Raw genomic sequence first — 22709 nt, 5'->3', positions numbered from 1 at the left:
TTCCTGCTGGTTCAAGTCTACGTGGATGATATCATTTTTGCTGCATCAAGAGTATCCATGTGTCAGGATTTTGAGGCTGTCATGAAGAAACAATTCGAGATGAGTGCTATGGGTGAACTAACTTTCTTTCTAGGATTGCAGGTTGATCAGAAGAAGGACGGGATGTTCATTCATCAGACGAAGTACGTTCATGATGTGCTGAAGAGATTCAAGATGGAGGACAGTTCTCCATATGACACTCCAATCTGCGTCAATCACAAATTGGGCGCTGAATCAGATGGTGACGCAGATGTGGACCCAACTCTGTATCGGGCAATAATAGGTTCATTAATGTATTTAACTGCTTCTAGGCCTGATATAATGTTTGCTGTTTGTCTTTGTGCTCGTTTTCAGGCAAACCCAAAGGAATCTCACATGAAAGGTGTGAAGAGGATTTTGCGGTATCTTAAAGGCAAGCCGAAGCTAGGGTTGTGGTACCCAAAGGGAGGAGACGTTGAACTGGTGGCATATACAGATTCTGATTATGGAGGATGCAATCAGAGTCGGAAGTCAACAACAGGAGGCTGTCAGTTTCTTGGAGGAAGATTAGTTTCCTGGCAGTGCAAGAAACAGACATCAGTTGCAATTTCAACATGCGAAGCTGAATACATGGCAGCATCCAACTGCTGCTCTCAGGTTTTGTGGATTCAGCAACAATTACGCGACTATGGTCTGAATTTCTTACTCACTCCTATTTTAATTGATAACACTGCCGCCATCTCAGTAATTAACAATCCCGTGAAGCATAGTAAAACTAAGCATATTGACATTCGTCATCACTTCATACGGGATTGTGCTGAGAAGAAACTGATCAAGATCGAAAAGGTTGATACACTGGAAAATGTTGCTGATTTGTTTACAAAAGCGTTTGATAAATCCAGATTTCAAAACCTAATTGAGCTGAACGGGATGATCAATCCCGAGTAACCATGTCTTTGTGTTTATTTAAAAAAAAAAAAAAAATGTCATTATTGCTTAAAATTAGTCGGTTACCTCAGTTTGATGGACATATCCTCGGATATGTTTTGGTCCTCATTTCGACTTAGAGAATGAGGATCGCCATTAACCAGAAGACTGAAAGTGATCGGGGCAGTTATGACGTGTGTTCTTTTAGTTGCTGAAAATTAGTCGGTCATTCTAAGTAAGAAGGACACATACTTGTATGTGGTCGGTCCAGTTGATCCATTGGATCTTCAGGATTGCCGTTTACCTGAAGACTTTGACGTGATCGGGGCGATTGAAATCAAAAATTTTATAGGGAAATGAAATTACTTTTCAAGTCTAATACTTCGTAAGAAGTTCTTTGCCTGTTTAACAGAAAATTGATCCAACCTTGGAAAATGATATATATACTGATTGTGTGTGCTTAACTAGTGAAGTTATTAAGCTTAAAAGGCTTTAGAACAGTCATTGTATGTCATGGTAATCCGAATGATAGGCAGAAAAGCGACTACCCAGTCATACACGAGCCCGTGAGTGTTCTGATTCCCGTGAAGAAAGCATTTCAAGACACTGCAGTGATCCAGATTCGGGACTTGCAGTGGTTTAGTACTCCGAAGTCTATAAGTATGTATAGTTAAAAAAAAAATATATATATATATATATATATATATACGTGTATATTTTTCAGTACTTATGAGTCAGTGTAACAATCAAGACTTCTCAATTCTGGAGTAAGAAGAGAACGGGAGGCAGACAACGAGTATTTACAAGTTAATCAGACACTATGGGTCGAAGTAAATTCGGGATGACTTGGGTATAGCCAAATACGCCTTGAGAATAGATAGAAGGCATCATTATCTCTGAGTTGTTGCCCACTTAAATTTTGAGCTTAACTGAACCTTAATCCGTATCACAGAAACGATGAAAACCATTTAAGTTATTTACATGCCTACAACCTGTTTCTCTATGTCATAATACAGCTTAACACGGATCCAAGTGACAGTCACGTAGTTAGTATGATTCCTGTTAGGATCTTTTCTAAAAACGTAGTGGTCCCTAACTAGACTGAAATTTGATCCCTTATTTCGTTAAATTTTTATAAGTTTTTCTATTTTTGTAGTTGTATTATTATATAACTGGTTACTTGGACATGATCATATTTGTTTAACTCTTTTTGGAAGCTTCTAATGTTAAGTGCAAGATTCTTCAAACTTAAAGGGTTGATTTTGAAATTACGGGCGAAGTTGTTGAATTCGGCGAAGTTGTGTTTAACTTCGCCTAGGCGAAGTTAAGCGTAACTTCGCCTGAACAAACTCTACCCTATATAAGGACTGTTAAACAGTAACAGTATCATTATTCTCAACTTATTTCCGGTGAACTTACAAAAATTCCGGCGAACTAGAGTTATTTCCGTTTTCGATCTTTGATTCCAGTTTCTATTATTCATTGACGGTATGTGGTGTCGATATCTTTCACAAACATACTCGTTCTTTATAGTTTTTACCCGGTTCGAGACCTCGGGTCGTCGGACCTTCAAAACCTAGTTTTTCAACCTTGTGATACGTGTTCATGGACGAACTTTACGTCTCAAAACCATTAATATATGTTGTTCTTCACTCCTGGATCGTCAAATCGTTGCGAAAACATCGGATCTAGGCCTTATGAATCTGAACAGTCGCCGTTTCAGATTCAGGCGAAGTTAGGGTTTAGGCGAAGTTATCCGCAACTTCGACTGTGGCTTAATTTCGCCTAAGGCGAAGTTATCCACAACTTCGCCTGAAGCTTAATTTCGCCTGAGGCGAAGTTATTTTTAACTTCGCCTTGAACTCAAATTCGCCTGAGTCGATGTTGTGATAAGGCGAAGTTATCATCAACTTCGCCTATACCAATTCACTTAACAGTTTTTAGATCAACTTACAGATGAAGCGAAGTTGTTCCCAACTTCGCCTCACCTTTAAGTTCGCCTGTACAGGTTTAATCACAACTTCGCTCGTGGTACAAAGCGAACTTGTGAGTTGCTTAAACGTTGTCTAACTTGTTTCGTTTTGTGCAGATATGGCTGCTGTTGGCGGTGCTGGTGGTGACGACGGTGATGATCATAGACAGTTCTTTCCGGCCCATAACCAGTACATCACGTTAGATCCAGACGCAAGAGGTGTGGAAGACTACATGGAGATAATCACGTTTCTCCAGCGCTCAAGGATCTTTCATGCGATCACAAATACCCTGCCCATTTCACTGCCTAACATAGAAGACTTTTGGCAGACGGTTTATTATGATTGCAGGCCTGAGCCCCCGGTGATGCGAGCAACCGTCAATGGTCATGATGTGCAGTTTTCCTCGGAAGATATACGGTTGGCTCTGCAGTTTGGTGAAGAAACAAGGGATGACCCAACGGAGTTCGTAGCTCCTTTTCGTGATGGGGCGTATCTGAGGATGGGTTATTCAGGTCCGTTGGGGGACACACAGAGGAGGAAAGGTTTTTTACTGGATCAGTGGCGCTTCCTAATGCATGTCTTGATTGTATGCATGTCTGGGAGGAAGGCAGGAACGGATGGGATGGGCGCGACAATGCAGTCAGCCATGATTGCGCTGACATACAACAGACGATATTCTTTTAGTCAGCTGATATTTTACGAGATTGATCGTCAGAGGAGGGCTGTGGCGCGCGAGCGATTTATTATGTATCCTCGGTTCTTACAAATGATTCTTAATCATGTCGCTCCGTCGCTACCGCAGAGACGCCCTATTAGATACGTCGAATGTGTGACGAAGCGTATCTTTGCTCAGTGCCGGACTTCGAGCACACGTAGCAAGCCTGAGCTGCGTCCCAGGCATACTCCACTGTTCGGGTATCTTATCAACCCGGGGTATGTTCCTGCAGGAGGGGACGAGTTCAGAGACCCACAGCCACATCAGGCGGCAGCACCCCATGCTGTACCAGCTGCGCCTGTTGTATCTACTGTTGCCTCTGCTGCTGTGCCAGCTGCTGCATCTCCTGCTGTGCCTACTGATGAAGATGTCGATCTTGATGCTGCTATTAGCGGCCATGGATTGTTTGATATGGAGGTCTCAGGTTCTCAGGTCATGGAGGTTACTAGAGCAGTTACTTCGGTAGCTGACTCCGATCTTGATGAAACATTTGCTGAAGCGAGACGACTGATGGTGTCTCGGGAGAGAACTACTGGAAAGAGGCCGAGAACTGTTGACGAGGATGATGAGGAAGTTGATGAAGATGAAGCAGTTCAGATTGTGCTCAGACGTTCACGAAGAGAACGGACAGGTATGGGTTCGGGAGCTGGAGAATCTTCGAGGCTGGTACGTTTTGCTCCACCTGCCTTGTCTGGTATGTCTCTTATTCCTTCTACAGCACAGGTTACTGCCATCGAGACATCGGCTCCAGCAGTTGTGTCTCTACCACCCCAATCGCTTACTCCACCGGTGGTAGTAGCACGATTTGTTGAGTCGACCGTCACAACTACTGCAGGGTTACCAAGTGTACCACCTGCGGTCACTTCTGCTGCTGATGTCCCGCCAACTCCAACGCCTACTTCTGACAACGAAAGGATTGAATCGCTAGAGCGGATTGTTGCTGAACAGACAAAGACCATTCAAAGCCTAGTGGAATCCAATCGACTACAAGCAGCCCTCCTGGTTGAACACGGAAAAGTAATAGATGCCTTCAAGGCATTCTTGGCATCTCAGGGGGAGAAGACTTGTAGGGGAGATGAGTTGCGGACAAAACGTAGAGAAGATCAAGACGATGATCCCAATGCACCGAAAGGTGCAGGTGGTGAGCTGCCAAGAACCTCTCAGGCTCTTGGGGCTTCCACAGCTGAGGGGGAGTCTACAAGCGCAGCCGGTGACGACGTGGTATATGTTGATGATGCTGATGTTGAAGATGTTATAGACACGTTTAAAGAGCTGGATGAGGATGATGATGAGTTTATGATTGAAGAAGATGTGCTGCCGGTTGATGAGATCGAGAGGATCGGAGAGCAAATTACTGTTGAGAATGTGATAGAGGAGGGGGAGATTGTAGATGACTCCGTGGAACACGAGATTCCGGAGGTTGAGATGCCAGAGATGGGTGATAAGACTGTAGAGGAAGATACTGAATGGGAGGAACAACCGAATTGGAAGGAGGGTTGTGCTCACTGGTTCATAAAGACGAAGAAGCCGGCGATCCCTAAAATGTTCAAAAAGAGTTACAATATTAAGGGATACGCAGAAGCAAAGAAAGGTATTATCTGCTGGATATATGATGAGCAGCTGCGGCTCTTCGTGATCAAAAGATACGATGGAATTCAGTACTTCAGGAGAACGTTGAGATCTTTAAACACACTGCCTGAATGTGAGGTAAAAGATTTAGCCAGATTGGGATTGATAAACCGAAGTGAAGACAACATGGCTAGAATCATCGGGAAGATCGTGTGGAAGGAGTGTATTAAGGAGAAGAAGTTTGAGCTGATGAGACCACAAAAGGGGAAACTTGTCGAAGACAAGGATAGGGGTCTGAGAGTTGATGGAAAACCTTGGATGGTTATGAAATATAAACCGATCCGGTGCCTTAAAGAAGTACCGATGAAGCTCATGCCCAAGAACGTGCTCAAAGACCTAAAATGGTGGTTCGTGGACTATGAGACAGCGGAGGCGGTAATGGAAGATGAGGATGAACAAGAAGTGCTTAGGGTTTACGACCCGATGCATCTTGTTAATCTATCGCAGGCTGATCTGAAGGTGCTCAACGAGAAGAAGATCTTCTACATTCCTGCTTGGAAGGATCAAGCTAGGAAATATCAACGGGTGGTGTCGGTGTGTGTTAGAGAGGGAGCGCACGCGTAGAGATGCAAGATTACCAGACTCAAGATTTGAAGATCAAGATATGAAGCTACTGCCAAGGGGGAGTCTGTTGGTACATGTGTGTCAGTAGTTCATAGTCTAGCATTTGTAATCGAGTCTGTAATGTAATTATGTTTATGATTATGTTTATGTTTTTGTAACAAGCGAAGTTGTCAACAAGTTCGCTTAGGCGAACTTGTTGAACAAGCGAAGTTATTGACAACTTCGCCTGAGGCGAAGTTGTCGTGTTTATATACTGTTCACCGTAACAGTATAATGTGTTGGTTAGGTTTTCGTTTCAGTTGTTCAGTTCGAGTGTTACGTGTTTGCTAGTCAGTGTCTGTAATAGTGACCTCGAGTCACGTGTTCGGTTATCAATATAACGTGTTCGTTCATTGCTCGTGTGTTTGATTTACATATTCTGCACTCGTATCTAACTACGCAGGGATTCCGCACCTGCGCAGATAGCGACATCCCGTGTACGATCCGTCCAGGTCCCTACATCCTTTGACAATGTCAAATTGATTATTTTATATTCACTTTGCACTTTATTCATGTAAATATATTTTTCTTAAATGTCAACCACTTTTGTCGTTATGATAACTGATGATGTCATAAAATCAGGCGTAATCGCATGAAAATGGCTGTAATGGATAAAGTAATTCGATCAATTCAAAATATATATGGATCATGGTTTGTTTATAACTGTTTGACGGTTTGGTTTACAATTGAAACTTCAAATCAATGGCGCGTGATGTAAATATTAAGAATTTGGAAGTAAATATATCTCGGGTTAAAATTGCAAAGTTCATGATTCAAGAGGGTTTGACATTTGACAACCCAAGTTTAACAAAGATGCCTCACAGATATACGTACTTAGCAATTAACCTTGTATGCGATACATGTATATAACATTATGAGCTATATATATATTATTATTTTTAGAATATTAATCATTTAATTAAAAAAATTGAGAGAAAAAAAAGAGAGAGCCGAAGGATTACTAAAAGATTTTCACATGTTTATGGTTTTCTTATGAAACCCATACATATATTTTATAATTGAAGCCCCTACTACTGTACCATCTTCTCCTTTGGTAGGCCCCACAAAATGTTGTAATCATATTTGATCTTGTCAAATATTGCCCAATCAAGTTAATAAGACAAAACGTAGTGGGGGCGTTGTGGTGTTGGGAAAAGCCCCACAACGTCAAGGACATAGCTATCAAAAGCGGTTGTAGCGGGCGCTATAGCGCGCTACGTAGCGTTGCCGCTATAGGTCACTATATACTAAATATCGACAATATAGCGGTAGGTAGCGATATACGGTTTTTTTATTAATACACGATCATATAAATCGCCTTCTTGGCTTTTTAGGGTTTTTTATTAAAAACCTTTTTTCTCCTTGTTTCAACCCACCATCGGTGACATGTACTCCACCAACTGGTCCTCAATTTCAGGTGTTCTTCTTCTTAAATCTCCGTAGATAAGGTCTTTAACACCTCAATTTCAAGTTTTATGTTGCTTTAATGAACTATTTGAGGGTTCATGATGGGTTGGACGGTCGTTGCTTGGTTGGGTGATTGCCATCAGATTGTAGAGGAAATATTATAATACTAGTTATTATAACAAGTAAAAATAGGTAATTATTTGAAAGTTTATTTAATGAACTACTTAACGAACCGGCTGTTGGATCAGTCATCGTCATCAGTCTGTTTAACAGAAAGAGAGATCTTGATCCCAGGTGGAATTACGGGACTAAGGTAGATGGATCAAAAAATTCAGTAAGATGCAATTTTGTCATTCTATTTCAAGTGGTGGGATTACAAGGCACAAACATCACCTTGCATGCGACTCCCCAGACGTGACAAGATGTACCAAAGTTCCCTCCGAAATGAAAAATTTATTAAAAGAGATGTTTGAGAAGAAGAAACAAGCAAAAGAAGCAATGAGTAAAATACCACATTTTGATGATGTGGTTGATTTAGAAGAAGATGAAGTAGAAGTTGAATTCCCTACCCATGACCTAATGGTCTAGTGGTATGGTGTCCACCTTTCAAAATGGAGGTGGTGGGTTCAAATCCTTGCAAGTGCAAGGTTAGAGGGATTTGTTGTTTCAAAAAAAAAAAAAAGAAGTTGAATTCCCTAGTATATCAAAGGGAAAGAGGCACGCTTCATCAAACGATGCGACCAATGCTTTTAATAAAAAAGCAAAAGGCCCGTTATATTCGGTATTCAAGCCATCTACCACAACCGGGAAGAAAAAGGGGAACTTAGTTGGAAGTTCAGAATATAGCAATTCCCAAAAGAAGCTTAGGCTTTATGCGGTGCAAAGGTTTTGTAGTCGGATTTATGATGCGTCTATTTCTTTCAATGCGTTGAAGTTTGATAGTCTAGGGCCCACAACTGATGTGCTTGGCTAATATGGTGGTTGATGTGATCAAAATTATACATATTTATATAAATATTTCCTACACTTTTAATCGTTTTTGAGCTAATTTATATTTAGTATTACTTTTAGTTGGCTCATATTTGAATTTTAAACGTTTTAAGAAACAATGAGCTAAAATCGAGTATCTTTATTAATTTAAGACAAATGAGTAAGTAATAGTGATAAGATACATAAATTCATGTTTACATGAAATGCAAAATTGATAATATATAATTGAATGAATATTTTCTCTCTTTTCTCTTCCTTGGAGTCACGAGTTAGAAAAATAAATCAAGAGAGTTTTTTGAAGTCACACTAGTTTGAGTAAACTAAAACTTGTTTCATGTTGTGGCAGGTAAAAACACCAATGGAAATATGAGTTAGGGATGTGAATCACAAAGTCAGTTGGGCCTGCTAGAAAATAAACGTGAAAAAGCCTTTAAATCACAAAACAAATAATCACTTGAGGAGTTTGATTTTTTTAGGCCTATCAGGTGACAAAAAAGAAAAGAAAACCAAAATAACGATGTCGGTAATTATTTAAAGAGAGGACAGAAGGTGAGCCAATCAGACAGTGGGAATTAAAGAAGTCTTTGACACAATTTTGGAGACTACCGCTGTTAAGAAAAGACAAAGAATTTAAGAGATAAAAGCACTTTGGTTCGAGCCGAGAGCGTTTGGGTTTAATACATACTCAACCAAGCATCATCACTATTCGGTTTGAATTTATTATTTTAATCATGAGCTTGGTTGTTGAACTTAATTATTTTATTTTTTTTTTATTTTAAGATGCTAGGCTAAACTTATTAGACTTCCTTGGCTTGTGATGAACCATTGTTTGAAGTTTTAGTTTATTTGGAATTTGCTTTTTGTTATGGTTTTATGATTCAACAAATTGTTGGTTTATTTGATTGATATGTATGTGTACTTGGTTTTGGTGTTCTAGTTTTATTATTCCACAAAATTCTTGGTGATTGTTTCACATGATATGATTTTGTTAGGTCATCTACTGTGTGTTTTTTACTAGTTTATGATTGAATTCGAATAAGATCATCGGAATTATTTTATTTGTCAAACGAATAAAAGTGTGATGCTAACCTAGAAAGTTGTAAGGTGATAGGTTATTGCTAGATCTTTGTTGATTGAGATTTCTAGATTTATTTCTTCGTAAGGAGTCCGTCTAGGTTTGGTTAATTAATATTGTCCAGCGAGTTTAATTTTCGCGCTGTAAGGTAGGAGTTCATTATAAAGGTACTCTATCATAATTAATTAGATAACCGTAAGGAAGTCTAATATTAAAATTTGTGTTTATAAGAGCTTAATAGAAATCCATAGGTGTCTTCTTGAGAAGGGTCAGGGGTCCTGTTCGGGTTTTCTTTAAGTGACTATTTTATGATCCCGGTTCCATAACGAGCATTTTCCGATTAATTGATAACTGAAACTTTGGGGATTCTAGCCTAGGTGGTTTTCATCGTCATCTGATTTAAATCAATTAAAATTGTTCTTTGCTTTTTACTTGTTTTTTATTAATTAGTTTAAATTTAGTTTTTAAGTAAAACCCCCTTTTAATAATAATAAATAAATAGTCGTGTCAGTTAGTCGAGTCTAATTAATTAGTTAATATACGTAATTTAAAGAGTCTCGTGAGTTCGATATGCGAACTTACTTAGCTATACTAGAGTCGATCGGTTCACTTACCAGTTAGTAGTTTAATTTAAGTTTAAGAGTCTAGAGTATTACTTATTGTCTAGATTAGCGTAATTTAGTTAATAATTATTTGACTAATTTTAGCACTTCAAGTTTTTGGCGCCGTTGCCGAGAACTCTTGGCGATTGCGTTATTAGCTTCGACTTGACTTACTTGCTACATACGTGTTATTTGCTTTATTTTTGTTTTTGAGTCGTAGGAGTCTAATTTTAAGTTTTAGTTTATTTTATTTTCATTTTTTTATTTTCGAGTCTTTTATTAGAGTCTACCCATTTGGTCTTGTGCGTTTTTTCAGGTATATGCTACATCTTCATTCGCAAGGATCATCGCTGGATAATCTTGGATTTTCTCCGTTGAAGACCGAGGATTGTTCGTCAGTAGAGAAACAACCGTCAGAAGTTGATTCCACACCAAAGTCATCACCAAATAGTTCACCACCAGAAAGTCTGAGAAGTCAACCAGACATCCAAATGGCCGACAATAGAACAGTTGCTACTCAAGCCTTCGATGGCTTAATCGGAAACTAATCATGCATCGCCATCCCGGAGATCAACAATCCCAACTCGTGGCAGATTCCGTCATACGTCATGAACAATATCGTTCAAACTAATCAGTTTCATGTACGTGATGACGAGGATGCACGGCACACATTAACCGGCTCTACCGCGTTTTGAAAACTTTGAATTTACAAGGTGCTACTGAAGATGCTATTTTCTTACATCTTTTTCCTTTTTCACTTGCAGGAAAAGCCGCTCTTTGGCTTGACACTCAGCCACCTGACACGTTCACTACTTGGGAAGCATTGCGTTCAACTTTTATCAAGAAATACTTCCCACCTGCTAAAGCGGCTATTCTTCGTGATTAGATTCACTCGTTTCACATGGAGCCAGATGAACAATATTGTCATGCTTGGGAGCGTTTCCAGAACCTGCTATCTCGTTGCTCACAGAATGGTCTCACACCATGGGCTCTCGCGGAGAAATTTTACAATGGGCTGAACTACAAAACTCAAGTTCGTTTCGACACGGCCGAGGGAGGAAATCTAATGGCAAAGAAGAATGTCACCGAATGCAACAAGATGTTTGAAATCTTTGCTCAATCAGATTATGCCAAAGGGCCGCATCGTGGGAATTCCACTCCCGTCAGCAGTACATCCTCATCTTCTCGAGGTGTACACCAGGTTAATCTGGATACAAGTGTGGCTGCTGCTTTGGAATCATTAACTAGAGAGGTGAAGGAGCTTAAGACGAAGGTGGACAAGTGTGAGTTTTGTAGGGGTTGACATTGCACTTTGGAGTGCCCATTGATGAATCAAGAGGTCAATTTTGTTGCTAGTCAGAATAGGTTTCCCAACAATTACAACAACAACAATCAGAAATGGAACATCTACAAGAACCCAAATCAGAATAACTCTAACTGGCGTCCGGGGGGGAGCATCACCTGGCTTCCAAAATTCTTATAATCAAGGACAAGGTCAGTATTTCAATAATAATAATAATAATAATAATAATAATAATAATAATAATAATACTAATGGTACTAATGTTCAAAATAATGCGCATGATTCAAATGGTGGAATGGGACTATTAGAGGATATGATGAAGCAAGTCTTTGAGACAAATCAAGTTACACTAGAAAAAGTTTGTCGAACACGATTTACTCTTCAAGAATCAACAATCTTCGTTGCTTGACCTCCAAAGGTCCGTGGGCGATATTACTCGCCGTCTCGATGAAAGACCTCATGGACAGTTTTCTGGTACTATTCAGCCGAATCTGGTCGCTCAATTGAAAGCAGTTAATACTCGTAGCGGAAGGGTTTTAGGTCCCGAGGTTGTTAAAGAAAGGGTTGGAGTTGAAGAAGAGGAAGTGTAGATGAAGATATTGAGATAGAGGCTCCGGTCAAGTCACAAGGTAAAACATCAATTATTGAGCCACAAGTTGAGAAAAAGCCGGTAGAATTCCGGCCACCACCCGATATTGATATTGCCCATTTTCCGTATCCCGCTCGTCTCAAGAATCAAAAGTACACGAGGGAATATAGCCATTTTCTGGATATGTTCCGACAGTTAAAGATTAATCTTCCATTTATTGAAGCTCTCCAACACATGCCAAAGTATGAGAAGTTCTTGAAAGATTTGCTCAAGAGAAAAGATCGGTTGGGAGAGGTTTCGTCTATTCCACTTAGCGGGGATTGTTCGGCGGTAGTGTTGAATCGGGTCCCAAAAAAGTTGTCGGATCTGGGTGTGTTTAAGATCATGTGTATGTTCGGAAGTGATATGATGAGTCAAGCATTGGTGGATTTGGGTGCGAGTATTAATCTTATGCCATATTCGTTGTATGAGAAGTTGGAGTTGGGCGAGCTTACACCGACTCGTATGTCGTTGTCATTGGCGGATCGTTCGGTTAAGTATCCGCGAGGTGTTATTGAGAATTTGATAGTGAAAGTAGATAAGTTTGTGTTTCCGGTAGATTTTGTGGTACTTGATATGAAGGCCGATGAGAGGGTTCTCATTATTCTTGGTTGCCTGTTTTTGAGAACGGCGAAGACTCTTATTGATGTGTATGATGGGAGGATCGCACTTCGGGTTGGTGATGATAATGTTACTCATGATGTTGCTAAGTCGATGAAGCTCCCGGGTGATAATGATGATTTTAGTGGTCCATGTCATTCGGTGTATTTTCTTAATTCTTTTATTCCGGGTTTGGATACGTGCCTTGATTATATGATGGGAGGATCGCACTTCGTGTTGGTTATGATAATGTTACTCATGATGTTGCTAAGTCGATGAAGCTCCCGGGTGATAATGATGATTTTAGTGGTCCATGTCATTCAGTGTATTTATTAATTCTTTTATTCAGGGTTTGGATACGTGCCTTGATTATATTTGTGGAGCCGATTTCTTTGGATGGATGTGGATGAAGAGTTGGCGGAGATTATGGAGGATAGTGAGGAAGAAGTGGTAGATGACGTTTCTTGCTTGGTGGAGATTATGGAGGTTAGTGAGGTTATTTGTGAAAAAGAGATAGAAAAACCCGCTCCGTTTGAATTAACGGTTCTTGCGTCACATTTGGAGTATGCATACCTTGAAGAGGGCTCAAATTTGCCTATTATTGTTTCTTCTAAGTTGACGGAGGAAGAAAAGTCAAAGTTGATTGAAGTGTTGAAGTTGCATAAAGGGGAAATTGCATGGAGACTTTCAGATATTCAAAGTATTAGCCCAGCTTATTGTACCCACCGGATTTTGATGGAAGATGAGTATAAACCGGTGGTGCAACACCAAAGGCATCTTAACCCAAACATGCAAGAGGTTGTCAAGAAAGAGGTTCTTAAGTTGATGGATGCCGGGATGATTTACCCGATCCCGGATTCTCCATAGGTAAGTACGACCTAAGTTGTTCCAAAGAAAGGGGGATGACGGTTGTCATGAATGAGAAGAATGAACTTATTCCTTCGCATACGGTTACCGGTTGGCAGTTGTGTATTGATTACAAGAGGTTGAATGATGTTACTTGAAAGGACCACTTCCCGTTGCCATTTATTGATCAAATGTTGGAGCGTCTCGCAGGTCAACAATTTTATTGTTTTCTTGATGGTTTTTCAGGTTATTTTCATATTCCAATCGCACCGGAAGACCAAGAGAAGACGACTTTTACATGTCCGTATGGCTCGTATGCGCATCGTCGCATGCCTTTTGGGCTGGGTAATGCCCCGGCTACCTTTCAGCGTTTTATGGTGGCAATTTTTCAGGATATGATAGAGACGTCCATGGAGGTTTTTATGGACAATTGTTTGGTATACGGTAATTCTTTCGATCATTGTTTGCGGTAATCTTGAGAGGATGTTGAAGAAATGTATCGAGACGAAGTTGATGTTGAATTGGGAAAAGTGTCACTTTATGGTAACGGAAGGGATAGTGTTGGGACATAAAATTTCAAGATATGTCATAGAGGTGGATCGGGCGAATATTGACACAATTATAGGCTTCCTCCACCGAGAAATGTCTATAAGAAGTTTTCTTGGTCATGCGGGTTTCTACCGGCGGTTTATTAAAGACTTTTCAAAAATTACCCGCTCGATGACCTGATTACTAGAGAACGACGTACCTTTGGTGTTCGACGAAGAGTGTTTGAAGGCGTTCAAGTTCTTGAAAGAGCAACTCGTTAGTGCTCCTATTCTCGTCACCGGATTGGAACTTACCTTTTGGACGCGAGGTCGAAGACTCACTCAGAAATAAACCGATTAAAACTAATTAGATAGTAGTAAGCGGGTGTCGAGCACAAGGAGTTTGTGGAAAATGTGTTACTAAGTAGCTTTGTAACTAATATATATTAAACTAAGTGCAAAAAGTAAAATCAATGATTTGGTTGTTTGGTTTGAATAACAATAAAGAACTAAAGCAAATAAACGAGTTTTAAATGATATGAGAAAATATGCCTTCCCTCGGTTTCAGGTTTCCATGAATGTTACAGTTAATGTTTAAACTGAACAATAGATGAAGTTCGTGTTTATGTAAATGATTGCGATAATTGAAGATCAAGTACTTGGATTATACAACGCAAGGTAATCACTTAAATATCAATTAGGTTATCTAATCCGGAGTCCCTCCCGATTAATCTCGATTACATACAAAACCAAGAATTGAAGGCTTAGAACACGAACTCAATAAACTAACAAAATAACAATCAGTTCATCAAAACCATAATAATTTAATCAATAAGATCAAACTAATATCTCAGAAATTGTCTAAACATTCAACCAAACAAACATAATACACCTTACAATCCGAGGGAAAACACGAAGGAGTTTAGCCGAGCATCATTAGGTTAATCATCCCTTCGATTATAGCAATCATATGAATCAAAAACAAGTATTCAATGGTTACACAACACACAATAGATGTTATTGAACCCCCAAGATCGCCCCTTGTCGTTCTCCAATGATAGTTATCTCAAAAGACACCCAAAAACCCCATAAAATATGTTGAAAACGGCAGTTACGACTGCCGGACCGTGGCCCACGGTTCACACCGTGGGTCACGGTCCCTCCACGGTGGTCCAAGAACCCACGGTACGGTGTAAACTGTTGTTTTTGAGTTGGGTTGACTGTGGGCCACGGTGGAACACTTGCTCAAGTTCTTGTTTTCTTCATATATTTCTCGTTTCAACTCCGTTTTCTTCGCCGTTTTCGGCCACGTTCTCGTGATTTCATCCTCCACCCATCATACCTGCAAATAATCAAACAACAGTAATTATCCATTTCCCACGAAATTAACACTTAATGCATGGATTTTTATATCAATTAAGCACAATTACGGGTCATCCTCCGATGCACCCGTCACATCCCCACACTTAACCGTTGCTTGCCCCCAAGAAACATCTCAAAACAAACTTTTTATTACTTTCAACTTGTAACCACCAATCTTACCACAATTCCGGTTCTGTTAAGGTCCCAAGTCATACCCTATTCCCTCATTTTTATTGGGTGCACTAGTCCACTTGACATTCCATTTAAACCATAGAATTCTAAACAAACCTAACATGCTTTCGGTTTTTACCCATACATAACACACGTTTACACATATAACCAATTCTCCTCACATACGCTTGTGAAATCATCAAATCTCCACCTATGTAAATGCTTTAACACAAATGAAAATCAAGAGGGCTTAAAACGGGTTGTAACAGGGCTAAGTGTAAGGGTATGGAAGGGAATATTGAAGGTAGCTCAAACGATTTGATCCGACTTATTACAAACAAACTAAGTAAACAATGAAATAAAGAATTATATACATCACTAACATCATTTTCTCTCTTTTTTTGACTATATAATACTTGAACATTGCATATTTGAACATTGCAACTTTAATACACATTTTTTTTGTTTTGTAAGCATGATAACATAATGCTTAATACAACTTATTGGCAAATACTAAAACAATTACATAGAAACCTATTAAGTCGGATCGTTTCGCAGTATAACACCGGGGTTGATTAAATGAAATAATAATAGGCCCGAACATGTTTTCTAAGGGAACCAAACCCCGCCCCTCTCATTATCCACGCTCATATATGTAATGTATGAGGCCCAACCCCCAAAACCCACACTCGCACTCATCTAGACGAGGCTTAACGTAAGTGCCTCTATCACTTTTTCATTCATGTCAAACTAAGATCTCAAAATGCACTAATTGCACAAATTCTACCGGAGAAATCTCAACTTTCGTTAACAATAATTATTTTCTCTACTTGCAAGTGTAAACAACATGTTATGCAAGTTCTTGCACCGAAAGCATGCTAACCTTGATTAGAATACTAAAAAACCTCCTTTTTAACAACAACTAGGCAACATGTTACTTTGGGAATTCTGACCATGAAAAGGGACCAAAACCTTACCCTGCCATCTTACCACTTTCCAGTTTCTTTAAACACACACATTTTTTAAAAACAAGTTTATTTTTTATTTTTATTCTTTTTTTTGAAAATTTGAAAAAGGAAATTCCCCAATCCCACACTTGGGATACATTGTCCCCAATGTATGGTTTTGAGAAAATAAAAACAAAGACACTACTAAGTAAAACTCCACTTCCTTCCATGAAAACCCGTGTTGTTCCCAACACAGTGCCGAAGAGAAATCCATAAGAATTTCCCCACACTTGGTTTTTGCTAAGATGGTAGCTTAAAATACCACTAATAACAAACAAACTAGAAATTATAAAGCAAAATAAAACTAAAATATAGAAAATGTACAATTACCACCTTTTTGAAACTTTTATGACATTCAAGGTGGGTGACTGGCCCACTCCCGTGCAGCTTTCTCGTTATAAGCACGCTCCTTTTCGAGCAATTGTTGCCAGTCTTCCGGCAAACCAGGGTCAGGCCCGAACATCCTCATCCTCATCCTCCACAATGGATCATTTAGGTTAGGTGGATGTCTCATTTTCGTTTTTTTTGGTCGGCTACCTTTTTCTGCCGCCTTCTCACTCTGTTGATGCTCCACTTCTTTCTTCTCAACTGACCTGTCAATCAAAAAACACTCCACTTTCGTGTGATCCTTGCTCAAGGATACACACTTGTTAACAAAATCCGCCTTCAGGCTTTCCTTGTCAACAAAAGGGTCAGTGCTATTTTCAAATAATAATAACCGTTTATCATGATTTCCACACTTTATTCCCAGTGTCCCCTTAGCACAATCAATCACTGCAAGTGAAGTGGCAAGGAAAGGTCTACCCAATATGACTGTGGGTTGCGTGTTAGTTATATTTTTAGCATAATCAAGCACTAAAAAGTCAACTGGGTAACAGAAATCCTTTACATGTACCATCACATTATATATCATGCATCGAGGAAGTTCATGGGTTTGATCCGCTAAAACCACAGTGGTGTTTACTTTTTGTAGCGGACCAAACTCATACGATCATATAAACTACCGGGCATGATACTAACACAAGCTCCAAGATCTAGCAGTGCCCGATTAGTTTTAAATTCACCAATTTGGATTGATAAAAGCGGCACTCCTGGGTCTTGAAGTTTACTCGGGATAATATTATTATCAACCCTCTCATCCCTTATTTTGGTTAATTTGTCATTTAAACATTTATCACAAGAACAATTTTCACAAAAAGATGTTTCATTCGGTTGTAATTCAGAGTTATTTTGAAAAATTGTTTAATAATTAACCACATTGTCAATCTCATCACTAATATCTTCCACCACCCCCTCAACAAACTGTGGTGTTGGGTCAACTTGAACACTAAATATTTCAAAATTAGGTAAAAGACTTACCGCATTGTTATGCACGTTGTTCCCCTTCTTTAAACTCGAGCTTTTTTCTTCAAATTCGCCACATCGGTTGCAAGTTAACCCATTTGAGTGGTCAACGATTGGATGGAATTGTCACGGACTTCATCCTTTTGCATGCGCACTTCATCAAGTTGATTTCTCCATTGCATGTCTTGTTGCATCATCTTTAACATGTCCATAACTTCATTTCCACTTGACCCACTTTGACCGCCACCCCCTTAACCTAGAAACCATTGATTGTTATATTGTTGGCAAGGAACATAATTTCCTTGATTTCCTTGAAAATTTAGGTTGGATTGAGTAGCCGGATTCCCATAACGAAAATTAGGATGATTTCTCAACCTGGGGTGGTAGGTGTTGGAGTTCATGTTGTAATTCCTACCACCTCCCCCTTGAAGTGCATTCACCTCCTCCACCTGTGCTTGACCCACTACACATAGCTCCGAAGCATGTCCCAACTCGTTACAGTTTGTACAAACATCAATTACCTGATTAGTGGTTTGTACGTTTCCTTCTTCCACGGCTTGCACGTGTGATCTACCAACGATTAGTGGTTTGTAACCGCCATTTATTCCAAATATGCCCAATCATCTTGTTCATAGTTAGTACCAAATGAACCATTTGTAATCGACATTAAATTTTGTTCATCTTCCGCACTCAACCCTTCATGAAACACATTCAATAACTCCCAAAGAGCAATACCATGATGAGGACAATTCTTAATCATCATATTAAACCACTCAAACGCTACATGAAATATTTCGCCCGATTGTTGTTGGAAAGATCTTAGACTACTTTTTGCATCGTTAGTCTTTTGAGCCGTGTAAAATTCTTCCAAAAATCGTTGTTGCATCTCGGCCCAAGTGTAAATTGATGCGGAAGGCAAAATGTAGAACCATCTCTTTGCTTTATCTTCCAACGAAAATTGGAAAAGAACCATTTTTACCTCATCCGGCGAAAAACCTTGACCCCAAATTGTGTTGCACATAGAGTGATATGCCTCCAAATGAAAATACGGTTCCTCCATTGCTAACCCCTTATACTTTGGTAGACTTTGGAGTGCATTGGTTCTCACTTCAAATGTCCTCCATTCTTGATTGTGAGGAATAACCACTGGAGATGGATTATTAGTAATTATTGGTCAAAAATGGGCTTCAATCCCCCTCACCATTCCTCTTTCTTGCCTTATTGGTACCCCCATTGGTACTCTTGGTTGACCCATTTGCCTATAAACGGGCCTTGGCTGCCCAAATTGTTGTTGAAACTGTGGTTGGGGAATTTGTTGTTGAAATTGTTGCTTTTAAGGTTGCCCTTGTGGTTGTTGAACAATTGGTGGTGGTTGAACTTGTTGATGAACAACAACCGTTGGTTTTTGTTGAGCTTGTTGTTGAATCGGTGGTGGTTGAACGCTTTGTTGGACAACCGGCGGTGGTTGTTGTCGATTAAGCTCTTGCAACAGTTATGGTTGTTTCCATTGACCATAACCTAAATTTCTCGGATTTACCCTTTTGCTTCCATCACCTCCCATGTAGTAACCTTCCACTTCATACCCTTCAAATTCATTGTCAAACCCATACCCGTATCCGTCACCTTGTGATCTTAAATGTTGCATGAAAGGTTGGGGTTGATATTGGTAGCTTGATTGAGATTGTTGAAAGGTTGGTGGTTGGTTTTGTTGAGATGATGATGCACCAAATGTAGGGAAAATGTTGGAAATAGATGGCAATGTCGATGATGTTGCGTAGGTGTATTGAGCAGGGATGGGTTCGGTTATGGGTGGTGGTTGCAATTCACTTGATGCTGTAGGTATATTAGTAGTGATCGGTGGAGGTGGATTTGGTGGAGGTGTGGATGGTAATGGTTGACCCGAAGTGGGAACTGGTGAATCCATGGTGCTGTTTGATGTAGTTGGAGAACCAAGAAGCTTGTTCTCCTTGAGTAAGACTCGGTTTCTTCGAAGTGTTCTGTCAATCTCGGGATCGATTACTAGTGGTGATGACCTGTTAGATCTTCTAGTATGCATACACCTGTAGGTACCTACACACTAACACAACCAGCGTAAACCCGAAAATAACAAACAAAAACTACTAAAAGTAACAAACGTTGCGCACTACTGTTGGTGCATAATGTCAGTAGTTCATAGTCTAGTGTCTGTAATCGAGTCTGTAATGTTTAATTATGTTTTGTATGTTTATGCGAAGTTACTGACAAGTTCGCTTAACAGGCGAACTTGTTAGTCAAGCATAGTTATGGACAACTTCGCCTGAACATGCCAGGCGAAGTTGTCGTGTATTTATAGTCCTAGGTTACGGCTTGGTTTGTAATCGTCGTTTAAGTTCGTGTCAGTTGTTCGAGTTCATTGTAACGTGAGGACGAGAGTCTGTAACAGTGATATTACATCACGTGTTTGAGTTATAATATATAACGTGTGTTCGTGTGATTCGTGTTCTATACTTGTAACGATCTACGCAGGGATTCTGCACCTGAGTAGACCGAGATATCTCGTGCGATCCGTCCAGGGAACCTACAATTGGTATCAGAGCATTTGCTCGATTGTGTGGTTCGGGATATTCACGCGGGTATAGAAATCATCCCGTTTCGACTATTCGCGGGACGTGTTTTCTGTGTTTTTGAGTCAATCTTACCTCCTACCATCGTGTTCAAGCCTTTGCACCGTCAAAAACCTCGTAAAATCCAGATTTCAGATCTGCAAAAACGTCCGTGTTCGTCAGGCGAAGTTGCCGTCAGGATACGTAGGGTTTCGGCGAAGATATAAGGTTAAGCGAAGTTATCCACAACTTCGCCTACCTTCTCAAGTTCGCCTAACTCAGCGAAGTTCTCTACAACTCCGCCTACCTCCTAAGTTCGCTTACCTTAAGCGAAGTTAATCATCTGCGAAGTTCTTCAGCGAAGTTAATCAGCGGCGAAGTTAAGGCTTAAGCGAAGTTATCCGTAACTTCGCCTATAGTACATTTAAGAAAATTTTTTGATTTTTTTCGGGTTTCTTACTTTTCGGGAAAAATGTCGTCGATTAACATCTCTGAGTTAGTGAAGATGGAAGTTGAAGCAGGGTCAGCTACTAAGGCCCCAAGATTGCTGAAGGGAACCGATTTCGTCGCATGGAAGGATCGGTTCATACAATACGTCAAATACCAGGATGCGAAGATGTGGGTATGCATTCAGGATGGTTATGTTCCACCAGTTATGGAGTATGAAGGTCGTGATCAAATCAAAAAGTATAGCAAAATGGAAGAAGAAGAGAAAAAGATGTATGAGGCCGAGAGCAAGGCTCATGCTGCTATTACTATGGCTCTTCCACAAGAGATCCTTCATACGTTTAGAAAGTACACGTCAGCAAGAGAGCTTTGGGAAGCTCTTGAGAACAGATTTGAAGGGAATGTAGGAATCCGTGCTTCAAAGATAAAATTGCTCAAAACCCAGTTCTCAGTCTTCAAGTATTTGAAGAATGAATCTTTAGATGATATTATCACTCGATATTACCATCTGATGACTGAATTGAGCAACTATTCAATTTCCTACCGAGAAGAAGAAATAGTTGAGAAGCTTCTAGATGCTCTCCCACCAAAATGGGAGATGTACACTATGCTGATGAGGGAAGACAAAGACTTTCCCACATATGATCTAGAAACGGCAGTCAACAAGCTCAGAACCTTTGAGCTTAACATGGTCAGAAAGGAGACACCTATGGATCAGGTTCAAGATCCAGGTATGTATGGAGCTAAAGTCAACACTAGCTCAGGATCGAAGACTGAATCTGCTGCCTACTACTCGAAGGGAGAGTCGGGTGCAAACTCATCACATGAGGGTCATGTGTCAGTCAACACAAATGGTGATGTTTGCTATGTAGCAGGTGGATCGAGTGGTTCTCAACCCCAGGTAAGCAAGAGTAGTTACTCTCCAAGTATTCCCAGCAACAACTACTCTAAGATGCCTATGAGTGTCAAGTCTGCTGAAGAGCAGTTTGGTCTCTATGCTTCTTTTATTGCTTCCTATGAGAACTACATTCAAGGGAAGGTTGTTGATCCAGCTATGTTGGATGAAGACTATGACCAGATTGATGCTGTTGATCTGGAGGAAATGGATCTGCAATGGCAGATGGCTATGATCGTAAGAAGAGTGAAGCGGTTTATGAGAAAGACCGGGAGAAAGTTTGTCGGTGGAAAGCCAGGGTTTGACAAGGCGAAGGTGAGATGCTACAATTGTCAGCAAAACGGTCACTTTGCAAAGGAATGCAGGAATGAGCGTGTGGAACGAAGTCAGGGCAGGTCTACACAGCAAAGTGGGGGTTCTAAAGATTATAGTGCAATGATTTCCAGAGAAGATGGTGAATACAACTGGAACCTGCATTCTAAAGAAACTTTTGAGCAGGCAAATTTGGCGAAGGTTGAAACTGAAGAAAATAAGAAGGTTACCGGAGAAGAAAAAGCTCTTATGGCAGACGTAAATGACCAGCTCTCCGAGGTATGTTCTAAACCTACATGTTCTAAATGTGAAAACTTGTCTGAGCAATTAGCAACTATAACCGATCAGTATGTTAGGTTGGATGCTGAATTTAAAACCCTTAAAGAAGATCATCATTTTACAAAAGCAAGAGAAAATAGCTATAAAGTCAAAATAAAAGCTTGTGAAAAAGATGTTAAAAGCCTAAAAACAAAACTTTCTGAAAAAATTGAAGTGATTGATTTAAGCTATGAAGTTTTGGAGGAAAAACCCAAACTAATTGCTGATAGAGAAAAACAGATTGCTGATCACCAGGTAAAAGTGGTGGAACTGAATAGAAAACTAGAGCAGTTCAGAAATTCCTCTGCTATTCTTGATCACCTTGTTAGTGATCAAGGTTCCTCTGCTAAGAGAGGAGGAATCGGTTATCATGAGGTTCCACCACCTTATAATCACAATTACACTTTTAACCCTAGTGTTCAGAAATC

Source organism: Bidens hawaiensis, unplaced genomic scaffold, assembly GCF_021521415.1.
Source record: "Bidens hawaiensis isolate Kalapana, Puna unplaced genomic scaffold, B.hawaiensis_p1.1 tig00018032_1, whole genome shotgun sequence".
In the NCBI taxonomy this organism is placed as follows: Eukaryota; Viridiplantae; Streptophyta; class Magnoliopsida; order Asterales; family Asteraceae; genus Bidens; species Bidens hawaiensis.
This window is presented reverse-complemented; position numbering follows the sequence as displayed.